Genomic DNA, 16,060 nt, shown 5'->3' on the forward strand with positions numbered 1-16,060 from the left:
CGGGTAACGAGGTCAGGAGATCGAGGCCATCCTAGCTAACATGGTGAAACCCCCATCTCTACTAAAAAAAAAAATACAAAAAATTAGCTGGGTGTGGTGGCTGGTACCTGTAGCTCCTAGCTACTCAGAGGGAAGCTGAGGCAGGAGAATGGTGTGAACCCGGGAGGCAGAGCTTGCAGTGAGCCGAGATGGAGTCACTGCACTCCAGCTTGGGTGAGAGAGAGAGACTCCATCTCAAAACAAACAAACAAAAAATTAGTTTCAACACAACTAATTACCTCTGCAAAAGGTTATATTCACAGATGTATAAGAGGCTAGATTCTGATCTATGGAGTGTAACAATTGGTCACTTTTTAATCAACTGAAATTCATTTGGTAGAATGGAAATGAAATTCCACCACTAGTTTCCCTGCGAGGCTGACGGGTCAAGCTGGGGTCCGTAAGTCCCTGAAATTGCATGCAAAATTTGGTGTCTGTGTTTCTTGGTAGAATTTTTAAAGAGTTCCATGACTCAAAGACCCACCATCTAAATGGCCTTCCCGTGAAGATACTTGAGCACCTTGAGAGATAAATACATGTTACACAAGCCAAGAATACCAAATCTGCTTTGCTTCTCTAAGACAATATCAGAAAAAATGAAATACCTTTTCTCTTCTTTTTAGAGTCAACAACAATGGTTCCATGAACTGATGGAGAAAACAAATGCCTCTTATTAGAGGCAACAACGATAGTTCCATGAAATGATGGAGAAAATGAATTGGTGGTTCACAAATGTAGTCCTCTGGTTGGTCCTTTAAAAAATAACCTTGCCTTGCTATTTAGTTTGCTTTTTCCTGATATTTCTCTCCCACTCCTCTCAAACTCAGATCAGGGTCTTAAGATATCATACTTTACACGATGCATGTGTTCGTAAGCCAAGAAATACAAATTTCAAGTGTGTCATCTTACATAGTAATTGTCTCAATCATGTAAGTCCAGATATTTTCTTATAGTCCTAGCTGATTCATCAAGGGTACTGTTCTGAGTAATGGAGAGAAACTAAACCATCTATAACCTACTATTTCCAAGGCTAAAATAATAGAGAAGTTCAAATTTAGTCTGAGTCTGTTCAGGACAACAGCACTTGTTTATTACTAAGTGTTCCCTCTTTTGCTGTATACTTTCTCCCTGAACTTGTACCCTAGTTTGCTGTTGCTGGAGGGATGCCTTAGAATCAGTCTTTGAAACTCTTCTAATGTTTATAATCCCTCCCAATCCATTGGATCCACATATTGAAAATGGATGAGATTTTCCTAAATCATGCTTAGAAAGGTAGCCCAAATCTTTTAGCATTCTCCAAAATCAACTGGAGAGTTAAAAACAAACAAACACACACATACACATATTTGGATCTCAATTCATTCCCATTGAATCAGAATGTATGGGACAATCTTTATTTTTGACAGCTCTCCCTAAGTGCCTCTGTTAATTAGAATATACTTCTAGGCCACGCGTGGTGGCTCATCTCTGTAATCCCAGCACTTTGGGAGGCTGAGGCAGGCAAATCACCTGAGGTCAGGAGTTTGAGACTAGCCTGACCAAAATGGAGAAACCCCGCCTCCACTAAAAAATACAAAATTAGCCAGAGGTGGTGGCGCATGCCTGTAATCCCAGCTACTCAGGAGGCTGAGGCAGGAGAATCGCTTGAACCCAGGAGGCAGAGGTTGCAGTGAGCCAAGATTGCACTATTGCACTCCAGCCTGGGCAACAAGAGTGAAACTCCGTCCCAAAAAAAAAAAAAAAAGAATATACTTCTCCTGGCTGGGCATGGTGGCTCATGCCTGTAATCCCAGCACTTTGGGAGGCCGAGGCAGGCAGATCATTTGAGGTCAGCAGTTTGAGACCAGCCTGGCCAACATGGTGAAACCCCATCTCTACTAAAAATACAAAAATTAGCCAGGTGTAGTGGCTGGTGCCTGTTATCCCAGCTACTCAGGAGGTTGAGGCAGGAGAATCGCTTGAACATGGGAGGCAGAGGTTACAGTGAGCCAAGATCGCGCCACTGCACTCACTAGGCCCATACAATAAAAAGAGGTAAATTTGGACAGTCCAGTGGCTCATTTATATGAACTGTCATAAGCATAGTTTTCTGTATCTATGAATTAGCCCCATTTTAAAGTACAAGCATATATAGTCTCATTAAAACTTAGTTTGTTGTTTTCTATCCATGGGTCACATCAGAGGTGGGTTTTTGTGTGTGTGTTTTTTTGTTTGCTTTGTTTGTTTGTTTGTTTTGAGACAGGGTCTCACTCTGTCGCCCAGGCTGGAGCATAATGGCGCAATCTCGGCTCACTGCAACCTCTGCCTCCTGGGCTCAAGTGATTCTCATGCCTCAGCCTCCTGAGTAGCTGAGATTACAGGTGTGTGCCACCAGGCCCGGCTAAGTTTTGTATTTTTAGTAGAGATGAGGTTTCGCCAGGTTAGCCAGGTTGGTCTTGAATTCCTGGCCTCAAGTGATCCACCTGCCTCGACCACGGTGCTGGGATTACAGGCATGAGCAATGGTACCCGGCCACTTTATTTTGCAAAATGCTGTAGTAGAAGCAAACCCATCTCTATTTTAATCCTATGGTTCCTCAATATATAGCTGAGATCTTTCACCTGGAAAATCCTTGCAAAAAGAAACCACTTAATCACATTATTCTTTGGAGTTCCATGAAACTGAATGATAAAACTGAAACTCAAATGGGTACCACTCATTTTATCTTCTGTTCATTGATACTGTTTATTTGCCACCTTTGAAGGACTATTTAAACTATTTAAAGCCATAGTCACACTTCCTCTGCTCTGAAGAAGGGCTAAGGAAAGGCAGTGGGAATAAAGAATTCTTTTTCTACTGCATTGTATGAGTTGTCTAGAAAAGTTGAGTAAGAACCTAGGACAAGGAAATCAGACAGCTCCCAGCATACCTATTGTCAGAGTTCCCTAGCACAACTTCAGAATTGTATTCAAAAGTATTTTCACAACAGTAGGCACCCACTTAATTAAATACAAGCACATAATCAAATATATATATATGCACACATATATATGTGTGTGCATACATATATATAGTTATCACCAAAATATATATATGTAGTTATCACCAAGATCTTAGCTTCATTTCTCTAAATGCAAACCAGGGCCATCTGAGCATACATTAAGAAATACACAAGAGGCCGGGCGCGGTGGCTCAATTCTGTAATCCCAGCACTTTGGGAGGCCGAGATGGGCGGATCACGAGGTCAGGAGATCGAGACCATCCTGGCTAACACGGTGAAACCTCGTCTCTACTAAAATAATACACAAAAACTAGCCGGGCGAGGTGGCGGGCGCCTGTAGTCCCAGCTACTCGGGAGGCTGAGGCGGGAGAATGGCATAAACCCGGGAGGCGGAGCTTGCAGTGAGCTGAGATCCGGCCACTGCACTCCAGCCTGAGCAACAGAGCGAGACTCTCGTCTCAAAAAAAAAAAAAAAAGAAATACACAAGAGTTATTGAAATGGCCTTTTGATCCCAAGAGATATGGCACAGAGACATTTAGAGAAGTGTGCCACATGATCTTCTCAGGAACATGGGAAAGGTACCAGGACCGGAGGGAGGCAGAGGTTTGGGCACCTTTGAGTAACTGTATCTCAAAGAGAAATGTAGTAGAAAAAACCAAGGACCTTGAAATTAGATAGATCTGGGCTGAAGTCTTTGTTTCGATTCTAATAGCTATGTATTTGGGGGCAAGTTATTTAATCCTTTTATTTCTTCAATAGGAAAGTGTGCCTCACAAGAAAACTTTACAGTGTTCTTTCCAATTCAATGAATAACATCCAAAGAGCTGAGCACAGTATTTAGCACAGAGTCAATGCTGCTGGTCAAAACTGTTCACACACTTTTTTTGCTTTCTCATCTTCACTCTGCCCTCCCTGGCCCAAGTTATCTCCATCAAGTTAACAAAGACCTGAGCTGGAAAGGAGGGGAAGAGATGTTAAAGCCACGCTCTCACTGATTATTGAATAAACAGGATGGTTCATCTCCCTCCTATGGAAGAGAAAGGGCTATTGATATTAAACTCTAGAAATGAGTTGAAAATCATTGAAATGAACTCTGGAAATGCAGCCCCTGTGATTAATACTTATCTGAGTGAGATTACCTGTTTTGCAATAACACGTCATTGGTTGCAACCCAAGATGGTAGAGTTAGGGGATCTAGGGGAGCTGCAAAGTTAGGTCAGTAATAAACACTTAGAAAGCCATGAATTACACAGTCATGGAGTCAGGACCCCATTATAATATCATAGTGGTTCTTCTGCAATCAGCTGACAATGATCTAGTCTCACGTTCAGCAGATGCCACAAAAAAGGACAATTCCAAAAGTAGTCAGGTAATTATCAGCATTATTTGTTTGTTTCCCAGCATTTACACAGAGGTTTTCTGACAGTTTCAGTTCCTCATGAATGATTTCTAATAAGGGGTTGCTATCGTCTCAATGCTGGTGACTCCCACAAATTCATATGTTGAAATCTGACTGTCAAAGTGATAGTGTTAGGAGATAGAGAATTTCGGAGGTGATGAGGTCATAAGGGCTGAGTCCTCGTGAACTGGATTAGTGCCCTTATAAAAGAGGTTTCAGAGAGCTGCCTTACCTCTTCCACCATGTAAGGCTACAGTGAGAAGATGGCCCTCACCAAACCCCAAATCTTCTGAGGCCTGGATCTTGAACTTCCCAGCCTCTAGAACAGTGAGAAATAAATTTTTGTTGTGAATGAGCAACCCAGCTTATGGCATTTTGTTAAGACAGCCTGAACAGACTAAGACAGAGGTATTCTGAGCTGGACATCCCATCTCAAACACAAAACAACTGTCTTATTTGGCCTCAAAAACCAACCTGCATCATGAATAATTATTTTTTATTTGCCCTTGTTTTCCTGATATGAATTGATTTCCAAAAATTATCAACTGTTACACACTTTTTAGCTTGTAGCAACATTCTAAATCATAAAAGTGTTAATAAACACATCAATAATTTTCCCTTAATACTGAGGATAAACAAATAGGATGTTTCCTGTATCATAGTTTGTATGATATCAGTAATATACTTAATGTCTCAAAAGATTATAGTTAGGCAATAGACAATTATTGAATTGAAGTGGATTATTTGACTATTAGAGGAAGAATAAGAAGTAGTAATACATAACACAATCTTTTATATTCTTTTTTGGGGTTGGGAATTCTAAAAGACAAAAATGCTTTTTCCACAGTTGAATTCAAATATATGTAATTACATGTCTTTCACTTTCAGTAGTTTATAAGCTCCTTGCACCTTCTTTGAATCACCAATGTCTAACAGTGCCTTGCACAAAGTAAGACCCTAAATATGACATCTCTCTCACTTAAAGACCAGATTCTTTGTAAGTGGAGCACAAATTTCCTAGGACTCTGTAATAAATTGCCACAGGATGTGTTCCTTAAAACAACTGAAATTTATTCTCTCACAGTTCTGGAGGCTAGAAGTTTGAAATCAAGATGTTGGCCAGGCGTGGTGGCTCACACCTGTAATCCCAGCACTTTGAAAGAGAGAAGTGGGAGAATCATTTGAACCCAGGAGTTTGAGACCAGCCTGGGCAAAATGGCAAGACCCCCCACCTCTATAAAAGAAAAGAATAGAAAAAGAAAATCAAGGTGTCAGCAGTGTAGGTTCCTTCTGAAGGCTCTAAGAAAAAATTCATTTCATGCCTCTCTCCTAATTTCTTATGGGTGCCAGCAAACCTTAAAGTTCTTTGGTTTGCAGCTACATATTTTCAGTCTCTGCCTCTGTCTTCATGGCCTTCTTCCTGTGAGTCTGTGTGTCTCCATATCCAAATCTCCATCTTCTTTCTCTCAGTAAGACAATAGTCATTAGATTTAGAGCGCACCTTGTTCTAGTGTAACCTCACCTTAATTTGATTATCTCTGCGATCCTATTTCCAAATAAAGTCACATTCACAGGTACTGGCAATTAGGGATCCAGTATATCTTTCTGGGAAACTCGATTTAACCAACTACATTAAGGACACAACAAGAACTAGAAAGTGTGGCCAAAGAATCTTGCTTTAACTATTAAAATACCATGCAGAAAGAACAATTTTGTTGACTATAATTCTATAATTCAGGTATGCTTTTACATGAATATTAGTTGCAAAGATTTTAGCCACAGATAAAAACTTTATCAATGTGCACCATTTCTTTGATATGACAGATTCAATAAAGGAATAAATAGCTCTCTTTGAGAAGTACCATTATGATCACAAAAACATTTAGTTTACCATGGTTGGGAAATACTGACATTGATTTTACATGTTGATACATACTATGAAACATTCAGAGGAAAAGATCTCTGGTTATGCAAAAGAAACAATGCTAAGTGCTTGCTACTCACAAAGATTCTCTTCTTGACAAAACTCTAGCCAGCCCCTTTGAGCTCTTTTTCAACAGGGCCCACCCTTGGGCCTGTCCTCAAGAGCCTGACTTTAGCAAGAATTCTGCTAAGCTAGTTTAGCCATGATCCCTCATCCTTGGTATCTGATCACTCTTAATTTCTGACCACATTCATCTCTCACCATCCCCCAGGTGATTTCTGATCACCCTAGCAAGAACCCTTCTTCTTGGTTAGCTAGAATCCCCTCTTACCTCTGATGTTTCCTCTTAGTAACCACTCCTTTTATTTCTTTTTCCATCCAACGACTCCTCCACTGTGCTTCTTGGCTGTACATTTCCACTTTTCCTTGTTGTACACAGAGTTGAGTCCAATCCCCCTCCACTGCTCTGAAACTCCATTTCGGTAGTTGCTATACCTATCACCACGGTCCTGAATAAAGTCCACCTTACCATTTTCACAAATGTCGCAAATCATTTTTTCTTTTTTTTTTTTTTTTTTTTGAGACGGAGTCTCGCTCTGTCGCCCAGGCTGGAGTGCAGTGGCCGGATCTCAGCTCACTGCAAGCTCCGCCTCCCGGGTTTACGCCATTCTCCTGCCTCAGCCTCCCGAGTAGCTGGGACTACAGGCGCCCGCCACCTCCCGGGCTAGTTTTTTGTATTTTTTAGTAGAGACGGGGTTTCACTGTATTAGCCAGGATGGTCTTGGTCTCCTGACCTCGTGATCCGCCCGTCTTGGCCTCCCAAAGTGCTGGGATTACAGGCTTGAGCCACCGCGCCCGGCCATCATTTTTTCTTTAATATCACGCTAGTTCCTCTTTTTCCGCACATAGTAAGATAACAATCCTCAGGTTTCCTTGAGGTTAGCTGTGTGTCAGAATCTGAGCCAGGAATGGTGGGTAGAATGAGCGTAAGTCACTTCTAAGTTTGACCCTTGAAAACGTTCCGCTTGAACCTCCTTTCTGTCGTTTCTCTGCTAGAATGACTCTGGGACCACATTTTCCAGTGGCATAGTCGTCAGAGGAAGGAGAGCCTACCCAGTGTGATGTGAATAAATGGATGAGGTTCTACTTTGTTACTGCTTCATGGCCCAGTTTCCTAATGCAGGTTACGGATTATGCAAGTTTACAACACCATCTAACTGTAAGAAAACTAAATGTGTATTTAAAACCCTTAGAATCAAAGACTGATAGTGATGTGCTCATCTTTGTATTCCCTGGCACATTTCACAGTACCAGACTCATCACCATGCTTGTTTCTCTCTCTCTTTTCTTTTCTTTTTTTTTTTTTAAATAGAATCTTGTTTTGTTGCCCAGGCTGGAGTGCAGTAGCACAATCACAGTCACTATAACCTTGAACTCCTGTGCTCAAGCAATCTCCCACCTGAGCCTCCTGAGTAGCTGGGACTACAAGAGCACACTATCATGGCCAGTTAAATTTTAATTTTGTGTGTGTGAAGATGGGGGTCTTGCTATGTGGCCCAGGCTGGTCTCCAAATGCTAACCTCAAGTGATACTCCCACCTCAGCCTGCCAAAGTGCTGGGATTATAGACGTTAGCCACTGCACCCAGCCCTGTTTGTTTTTCTTTACATCGGAAAGTGATCTTCAAAAATAAGTAATTTTTTTTTTTTTTGGTCTGTTATACTACTTGTAATGAAAACTCATTATTTGACATCTTATTTTCTTCTTCTTTTTTTTGTTTTAAGACGGACTCTCACTCTGTCTTCCAGGCTGGAGTGCACTGAGGCAATCTCAGCTCACTGCAACCTCTGCCTCACGGGTTCCAGCAATTCTGCTGCCTCAGCCACTTGAGTAGCTGGGACTACAGGTGCACGCACCATGCCTGGCTAATTTTTTATATTTTTAGTAGAGACAGGGTTTCACCATGTTGGCCAGGCTGGTGTCGAATTCCTGACCTCAAGCAATCCACCCACCTCAGCCTCCCAGAGTGCTGGGATTACAGGTGTGAGACACCACGCCTGGCCCAGCATCTTATTTTCTTAAATACTTAAAAGAAAGAGAAAAATCAGTGACAACAACAAAAAAAAGCATTGAGTGGCTCCCATGTGCCAAACCTTCTGGTGTTAAACAGGCAGAATGTATCTACTTTATTTATTAATTTATTTTTGAGACAGAGTTTCTCTCTTGTCACCCAGGCTGGAATGCAATGGCATGATCTTGGCTCACTGCAACCTCCACCACCTGGATTCAAGTGATTCTCCTGCTTCACCCTCCCGACTAGCTGGGATTACAGGTGCCCGCCACCACACCCAGCTAATTTTTGTATTTTTAGTAGAGACAGGTTTTCCCCATGTTGGCCAAGCTGGTCTCAAACTCCTGACCTCAGGTGATCTGCCTACCTTGGCCTCCCAAAGTGCTGGGATTACAGGCGTGAGCCGCCGTGCCCAGTCTACTTTAGAGGAAAAAATAGTAACTATGTACTCCAAATTTGGGAAACTAGCTAATAAAGTTAGCAAAACATCCTGCATTGTTGGTTATTTTATTCACAAAAAAATGTAACAATATATGGGGGAAATCATCTAGAAGAAACCTCATCAGTTCATATAACATTCTTTTTTTTTTTTTTTTTTTTTTTGAGACGGAGTCTTGCTCTGTCGCCCGGGCTGGAGTGCAGTGGCTGGATCTCAGCTCACTGCAAGCTCCGCCTCCCGGGTTTACGCCATTCTCCCGCCTCAGCCTCCCGAGTAGCTGGGACTACAGGCGCCGCCACCTCGCCCGGCTAGTTTTTTTGTATTTTTTAGTAGAGACGGGGTTTCACCGTGTTAGCCAGGATGGTCTCGATCTCCTGACCTCGTGATCCACCCGTCTCGGCCTCCCAAAGTGCTGGGATTACAGGCTTGAGCCACCGCGCCCAGCCATAACATTCTTAAAAAAGGAAAACGGTTTCAGTGGCACCAATCTGGGCGAATCTAGAGCAGTGGCCAGTTTGTGATGAGCCACATCCAGAATGCAGTGGGGGAGCTCACAACTGGACATCTTAGCAAAAACCAAATCCAGGTATGTCAGTTGGGACAACTGGGGGAGGAGGTGTGGTGGGCTGTGCAGCTGGGGGAACCTTCACCAAAATGACTAGAGAAATGAGAAGAACAATTATAACTGACAGATAGGAACAGCCTGCTCAGATACGCTAAAAATGAGTCAGGCCTTCAGGATGATGACAACTTTGACAAGGATTTTGGAGATGATAACAAATGGAAAGCTTTATGTATCCAGTTCAACACAACTGTTCATTAGAGTCCCCAAGAGTTTGATGCATTTAGCAAATGACTATTTTATATGCTTTTTAAATTTTCAGATGCCTCCATAAATTCATAGTCTTGAAAGGAAGACATTTCTTCAGAACTCTGTAAATCTTACAGAGTCTGAGTCCTAAGGGAGTTGGTGGAGGTGGGAATAGTTTGTATTTGCTAAGCATGACAACAGTGTGGCAAAGATTTTAAGACTGTGCTCCAGCTGCAAACAAACTTTGCCAATTTCTTCCTTCAGAATAACGACAATAATTTTTTTTTTGAGATGGGCTCTTGTTCTGTCACCCAAACTGGAATACAGTGGCACCAACTGGCTCACTGCAACCTCTGCCTCCCAGGTTCAAACGATTCTCCTGCCTCAGCCTCCCGAGTAGCTGGGACTACAGGCACACGCCATCACACCTGGCTAATTTTTGTGTTTTTAGTAGAGATAGGGTTTCACCATGTTGCCCAGGCTGGTCTTGAACTCCTGACCCCAAGTGATCTGCCCACCTTGGCCTCCCAAAATGCTGGAATTACAGACGTGAGGCACAGTGCCAGCCTGGAAAAATGAAAATAATTCTTATGGTGATTACAGCTCATTCTTATCCAGCCACCCACTCCCAACATCTTTTTTTTAAATCTTTTAAACTCATTTGTTGCAATTAAGTCAATTAAATTTCTTTCAAAAAGTTCTGTAATTCAGACTTGCCTGTACTTACCTGTTTTCTATTTAGAAATAAGATTGATGAAGTATTTAAATTTTAGTTTTAGCTATAATTTGCTAAGTGGATACAGGAATTTTAAAAATGAATGTGCATTCTCCTAACATTTAAAGGGAATAGTACCAGAATTGGGAAATTTCAGAAGGTAACTGGAAGTGGAGATGAGAATAATGTGATTTATTGGTTAGGAGAAGAGATGGACGTGCCAGTACACTTTTGAAGGTCCTGGCACGTCCATCTCGATCTCCTGACCTCGTGATCTGCCCACCTCGGCCTCCCAAAGTGCTGGGATTACAGGCTTGAGCCACCGCGCCCGGCCAAAATTTTTTAATAAAATAGAGAATTTTATTAAAAAGAAAATAACAGGCCGGGTGCAGTGGCTCATGCCTATAATCCCAGCACTTTGGGAGGCCGAGGTGGGCAGATCACTAGGTCAAGAGATCAAGCCCATCCTGGCTAACATGGTGAAAACCCGTCTCTACTAAAAGAAATACAAAAAATTAGCCGGGCATGGTGGTGGGTGCCTGTAGTCCCGGGTAGCTAGGAGAATGGTATGAACTTGGGTGGTGGAGCTTGCAGTGAGCTGAGATTGCGCCACTGCACTCCAGCCTGGGTGACAGAGCCAGACTCCATCTCAAAAAAAAAAAAAAAAAAAGAAAGTAACATTGTAGTCAATACTCAAGATATTTTTCTTAGAATCTAAATCTAAATTTCTATTTATTTGTTTATTTTTAGAAACAGCATCTTGCTCTGTTACCCAGGATGGAGTGCAGTGGTGTGATCACAGCACACTATCGCCTTGAACACCTCTGCTCAAGTGATTCTCCTCCCACCTCAGCCTCCCTAGTAGCTGGAACTACATGTGCAAGGCCAGAAATCTAAACTTTTTACTTCATTTTTAGTTAAGGGTTTTAGTCCTCTTTTCTTACTCCTTAATAAATTACTTGGACATACTTACATGAACAGAGAATATATTATCTTTATTTTTCTTCTGATGATTAGGAAATAAATTGTTCGCTGGGCACAGTGGCTCACGCCTGTAATCGCAGCACTTTGGGAGGCTGAGGCAGTTGGATCACCTGAGGTCAGGAGTTCAAGACCATTCTGGCCAACATGGAGAAACCCCTAAAAATACAAAAATTAGCCAGGCGTGGTGGCGAGCGCCTGTAGTCCCAGCTACCCGGGAGGCTGAGGCAGGAGAATCTCTTGAACTCTGGAGGTGAAGGTTGCAGTGAGGCCAGATTGCGCCATTGCACTCCAGCCTGGGTGACAGAGCAAAACTCAGTCAAAAAAAAAGAAAGAAAGAAAGAAAATAAATTGTTCTTCCTTAATTAGCTTGATTTAATTATTCCATAATGAATACATATATATGAAAATATCACACTGTACCTCATAAATATATGCAATTATTAATTATCCATTAAAAACAAAATGTATTTTTTAAAAGAATTAAAATAAAATAAATGTCTCCTCAGACCAGAGAAAAGTGGACTGAGCCTCAGGAAAATCACAGGCTACGTCCGGGTCTGTCATGAAGCAACTGTGTGACCACAGACTAGTGCCTTGACCTCTGAGACCCTCAGTTTTCTTCCCCTAAAAAATGAAGGCTTTGCTTTAGACAGTATATTCAGGTTCTTTCCAGCTTTAACATTTTAGGATTCTAGATGAGGAGAAAGAATTTTTTTCAGAGCCTCATTTCCTCTTCAATAGGACAGAATGAGAACTCAGAGGGTGTGGTCACTAACCTCTCTTTCCTGAGGCTCTCCTTGTCTTGTCTGGGCATTGGTTGGCCTCCTTGCATGTCACCATGAGGCATTCTTCCTGGCCACCAATGTTTTGTTTAGACTTTCCCATACTATCTACCAGGAGTCTTTCAGTTTGCTTCAAGCTTAACTGTGGTCAGTTCTGAGTTGAAATTCAAGTGCACAACCTGACAATGATGTCTGTGCCTTTGTTTCTGGAATAAATAGGTAAACTCTGAGGCGCAGAGGAGAGAGGGAGTGGTTCTTGCACTAGAGTGGAACTAATGGCCCATCTACCTCATAAGCCATCGATGAATTGAAAAAACAAAACTCTTTGCAGACCCCATTTCTTTCTTTCTTTCTTTCTTTCTTTCTTTTTTTTGAGACAGAGTCTTACTCTGTTGCCCAGGTTGGAGTGCAATGGCATGATATTGGCTCACTGCAACCTCCGCCTCCCGGGTTCAAGTGATTCTCCTGCCTCAGCCTCCCGAGTAGATGGGATTACAGGCGTGGGCCACAATGCCTGGCTAATTTTCGTATTTTTAGTAGAGACAGGGAATTATCATGTTGGTCAGGCTGGTCTCAAACTCCTGACTTCAGATGATTCGCCTGCCTCGGCCTCCCAAAGTGCTGGGATTACAGGCGTGAGTCACCACACCAGGCCCGCAGACCCCATTTCTCAGGTGAAATTCTGTGGGAGAACATTGAGATTCACTGAGACACAACACACCCATCAAATGAATTTCTGGTAAATGATTATAATGGAGCCAGAGGAATCATGCTTTGAGAAGGCTATTTCCTCATAAAGGCTGTGACTTCCTCACAGTTTGTTTCATTGACAAATGTTCTTTCTCCTCAGAAGTGAACCCCTACAATGTGAGAAGACTCTCACAATTGCCTTTCTCAAGAACACCACCTTGGCCACTTCACCTTTCTCTGAAGAGCACCACTCGTCTTTCCCCGGAAGGATGGATGCAGGATGCTGCCTCCACAGGGCCACAGAAGCCATTGTTCCAAGAAACACCGGCTTCTTGGGCTTTTAGCTTAATGGGTTTCCATGTTAGGACCTAGACTTCTGTCTCTCCCTTATTTTCCCACCAATCCCCACAGCAGAATGCAGTCCTCTTCCAAATATCTCCAACAGTTGACCGCTCATCTTCCCGTCAAGCTGTCAGTGAGAGTCTATTAAATGGCCCAATCTTGAAATCCTTCTGATGAAGACAAATGAGAAATAAACTTATGAAACAGCTCCTAGTTACATTTAAGTCTCTCCATTTCCTTTAGTTTCTCTTTGCTCCAAGGCTTGAATATAAAATGGAGACAGGGTTTCGGCGACAGATGGCAGAGGATAATCTTTCATTTTGTCATAAAGTTAACCCTCAGAGGGGCCTGAAAAGACCTTTCTCTTGGAAAATCAGTGGCTTTATATTTCCTTGCTTTTAATTGGGTGGAAAAAGCTCTTTTCTGATTTTCAGAGAACGTGCCTTTCCTCTAGGCTAACCTACATCGCAAGACACTCAGATGAGGCTGGCCTCTCCATTCTGGTTTATTTATGCTGCTTGTGGGTGCCTTGCACATTTTAATTAATGATGATTTGACTGTGCGTGAGCCCTGGCGATAAATACGAAAACAGGGCTATTAAAGATAATCCAATAAACAAACCCAAGAAAAGCTGTCTTCCAGTATTATTTGTTGCCATTTTTAAAGGGAACAGATGACTAAAAGAAATATAATACTGAAATTAATTTTTAAGGTTGATAAACAGTAACTATAACCGTTACTAAAAAAATGCCCATTAAATCTTATACGGACTAAGAAATCACAATTCTATGTCCAGATGAAGCATTTGTTTTATTCCTTGAACAAGTTCAGCCAAAGGGGGTTATGATTTAATGAGTGGAGAATTCTTGTATTAGGTGTTGTAGCAAAGCCGAGAGACTGTCACTAAGATCAAATAGCTTCCAACCTTAATCAGTAGATGACAAAGAGGCCAAATGACAAATTTTCTTTAAGGCAAAATCCTGAGCATTTTTTTTTTTTATCATTTAAGTGAAAGGAGAATCTAGATGGTTCCAAGTAGGTAAGGAGACAGAACATTCACTCAGAGTGAAGGAAATGTTAAATAAAGAAAAAACTTAAGCTGGGTCTGATGTCTGTGCCAAGTCACAACATATGAAGGTCAAAGTCCTCATGTTTGTATTTGGGGGCACAGCGCATCAAGACGGTTGGGTCTTTATGTGGCTTTGCATAATGGTAAAGATGGAGAATGTATACAGTATAGCAATGTAGGGAGACCTGGATTGCATTAGAATCCTGAACAGAGACAAGCCATTTCTGCTCATGTTAGCAGTCTCTCCCAAGCTGCTTTCCTACACCCAAAAGCTGACTCCAGAGATACTGAGGAGCAAGAACAATCCCTTTGTAAGGAATGAGGGGGTGGAGAATTGAGAGAAGACTGATGTTGAAAATCTGATTCTCTCACATCACACACCATTTCTGTGATGGAGTAATTGCTTCTCCTGTTCCAAAAAAAAACAGACATATATCCCAGGTCTGGGGAATATTGGAATCATTGTTTAAGAGGACAGGCAATTGAGGTAGCAAGGAATAACAGGAAAGGATTAGAGGGAAAATAGAGGGACTTTAAAACCTAAACACAGGATTTTCTCCTGTTGAATGCCTGAAGGCTTTCTAGCATGTTCGCTTTTTCTGGGTAGTGACCCAAGACTGGGGACACCCAAACCTCCCACATAAATTTTCATTATGTAGTTCCCTTTAAAGAGGGGAATTTTTCCTTGGAAAATTTTTCTTTTTGTTTTTGTTTTTGTTTTTGTTTTGTTTTTGGCCTCTAGCAAAATGCAAGAGCCACAATGAAAGACAACACCTTCACATGTAAAAACCTTTAACACTTATCCACACATTGCTCAGATCCCATAACTGAGTTTTCAGAAAAACTGTTTGGGATCTATGGTATCATGAATCAATTTTGTTATGAGGGAAACTATCTTTTGTGTGCCCCTGTAAAGACCGGGCTACCATGTCCCACATTTTTCCTCCCAAAGTCAAAAAAATCTCCATATCTCTGATTTACACATTTTGGAACCCATCAAAGTGGTAACTATCTGTATTCAGATTTCACAAACTTTAGGGGCTGGTGACAGAGATGAAGCAAGCAGCAGTGCAGATAAACATGGGAGTGGAATGTGACACACACCCAGCTCCCAAAAAATAATTAGGGAAAGATGATTCTTGCACGATAGAAAGGCTGACCCTTAAATTACTCAGGTAAAGTGTTTAACATGATGTCTGTTCCATAGTAACGCTCAATAAATCTTTACTAACAAAAAGGAGTTTTAAGAAGAACAGTCACGGGACAAAGATCAGAACAGGTGAGCAAGGCTAAATAGCGGGAGAAAAGAATTTTGAGAAGGTGTCCATGCTCCATCATCTCAGATAATACAGAATCAATTAAGGACTGAAAAGGGGCCTCATGGAGATCTGGCAAGGAGTTCATCGCTGACTTTGACGATAACAATAGTTAGTAGAGTGGTTGAAAATGGAATCAGAAGCCAGTAGGGTAAGGGAAAGAATGAAGGTATGAAGGGAAACTTTGCAGGGAAGACAGAGTGACAGGACAGACCAAGATAAAGTTCTTTAGGATGGGATAGAATTAAGCAGACTAAGGAAAAGGAGATACTATGGTAACTATGTTAAATCCCAGTGATACTCTTAGGTTGCTTGAAAGGGCTAGGGCATATAGTTCTACTATAACCTCAAGAGTGCAGAAACAGGACTTCTGAAGAGTCAAAATCTAGATTCTGGATTCAGGGTTTCACAATGAATTCACGGCACCAGCTTCGGCAATTATTTAATGCTCCCTGGGTCTCAATCCATCAACAAATAATACCAAATATGAAGAGTATAT

General features: G+C 41.8%; 1 long non-coding RNA gene across 1 annotated transcript; it reads left to right on the forward strand.

Moving 5' to 3' along the window:
* The first annotated feature begins 382 nt into the window (after positions 1 to 382).
* LOC117098470 lies at positions 383 to 13,652 on the forward strand. The gene is made up of 4 exons (XR_004443425.1): positions 383 to 760; positions 7,400 to 7,562; positions 9,331 to 9,438; positions 12,995 to 13,652. It is a non-coding gene; the product is annotated as an uncharacterized LOC117098470 (long non-coding RNA).
* Positions 13,653 to 16,060: the final 2,408 nt, after the last annotated feature.

Source organism: Trachypithecus francoisi, unplaced genomic scaffold, assembly GCF_009764315.1.
Source record: "Trachypithecus francoisi isolate TF-2019V2 unplaced genomic scaffold, Tfra_2.0 Lachesis_group16, whole genome shotgun sequence".
NCBI classification, from domain to species: Eukaryota; Metazoa; Chordata; class Mammalia; order Primates; family Cercopithecidae; genus Trachypithecus; species Trachypithecus francoisi.